Below are 1,853 nucleotides of genomic sequence, written 5' to 3' on the forward strand. Positions count from 1 at the left end.
TAATTAATACCAACCTTGAAGCCAGTGGGGCACCAAACCACAAACTGGATCCTGCGTTTGGTCTTGATGGTGGCAATGGCAGCATTGACATCTTTGGGAACCTGGGAACCACATCACCATGGTACAACAGGCAGCAAGCCATGTATTTACCCTGGCAAGGGTCACATTTCACCATTTGGTTGGCTGGCTCAAAGCAAGCATTGCTAATCTCTGCTACAGAAAGTTGTTCATGGTAAGCTTTCTCAGCAGAGATAACAGGGGTGTATGTGTCCAGAGCGAAGTGGATGCGGGAATAGGACACCAGGTTGGTCTGCAATTCTGTCAAATCAACATTCAGGGCACCATCAAATCTGAGGGAAGCGGTGATAGAGGACACAATTTGACCTATTAACCTATTCAGGTTAGTGTAAGTTGGGTGTTCAATATCAAGGTTTCTGCGGCAGATGTCATAGATGGCCTCATTGTCTACCACGAAGGCACAATCTGAGTGCTCCGGGTTGGTGTGGGTGGTAAGAATGGAGTTGTAGGGCTTGACCACAGTTGTGGAAACCTGGGGGGGGGGGTGCGTAAATGGAGAACTCCAGTTTGGACTTCTTGCCATAATCAACAGATAGGTGCTCCATCAGCAGAGATGTGAAGCCAGAACCGGATCCCCCACTGAAGCTGTGGAAAACCAAGAAGCCCTGGAGACCCGTGCATTGGTCAGCCAATTTTCTAATTAGGTCCAGAACCAAGTCAATGATCTCCTTGCCGATGGTGTAGTGCCCACGGGCATAGTTGTTGGCAGCATCCTCCTTGCCTGTGATGAGCTGCTCAGGGTGGAAGAGCTGGCTGTAGTGTCAGTGCGAACTTCATCAATGACTGTGGGTTCCAGGTCTACAAACACCGCCCTGGGCACATGCTTGCCAGCACCATTCTCACTGAAGAAAGTGTTGAAGGAGTCATCTCTTCCCCCAATGGTCTTGTCATTTGGCATCTGGCCATCAGGCTGGATGCCGCGCTCCAGAGAGTAGAGCTCCCAGCAGGCATTGCCAATCTGGACACCAGTCTGGCCAACATGGATGAAGATGCACTCACGCATGGTTGCTGCTTCCTGGTTCCAAGGAGAAGGTGGAGAAGGAGAGGGAGGTTGTTGCTTCTTACAGCGCGACTCTTAGGCGGTCGATGTAAGAGAACCTGCCAGTCCTAGTATTCTTATTTTATAGTTGAGGTGAATTGTTCTCTGCTAGTTATCAAAGAGAGGTCTATTCAGTGTGGAAAATTTAAAGAATACTCCTTTGATTATTGTTGTCTTTTAAATATTTTATTTTTCTTTTGGTGAAAATATACAATACAAAAAAAGATTCCCATTCAACAAGGTTGTGCTGTTTAATTTTTTTAATAAATACAATGAAAGTTGTATTTGGAATTATCAGACCACAAGAAGTTTAGTAAACTATATATGATTAAAATACTCACCTGCTAACCAAAAAGCTGTTGATGTTGTTAGGTGCCGTCATGTGAAGTACCCTACCATATTGACACTATGAACAATAGATCTGAACCCTGTACTGTCCTGTGCCATCCTGATCATTTCTCATATGCTTGAAACTATTACTGCAGTCACTGCGTCAATCTGTCTCAATGAGGGTCATTCTATCTTTCACTAACCTTCCATCTTTCCAAGCATAATGTCCCTCTCTAAGGAATAGCCTCTGCTATTAGACAGTCTGTCCAAATTTTATGAGATGAAGCTTTATTATTCTTGCCTCCCAAAACCACTATGATTGCACTTTTTCCAAATGTTTGCTTTTGGGGGGAGCCCATTGAATTTTCAGTACTCCTCTCCAGCACCACAACTAATAGGTATCAAT

General features: G+C 44.9%; 1 pseudogene; it reads right to left on the reverse strand.

Annotated features, from left to right (window-relative positions):
• Positions 1 to 8: 8 nt before the first annotated feature.
• LOC102877625 lies at positions 9 to 1,081 on the reverse strand (annotated as a pseudogene).
• Between the last annotated feature and the right edge of the window lie 772 nt (positions 1,082 to 1,853).

This window comes from Elephantulus edwardii, unplaced genomic scaffold (genome assembly GCF_000299155.1).
Source record: "Elephantulus edwardii isolate Elephantulus edwardi_28Jun2011 unplaced genomic scaffold, EleEdw1.0 scaffold00039, whole genome shotgun sequence".
Taxonomy (NCBI): Eukaryota; Metazoa; Chordata; class Mammalia; order Macroscelidea; family Macroscelididae; genus Elephantulus; species Elephantulus edwardii.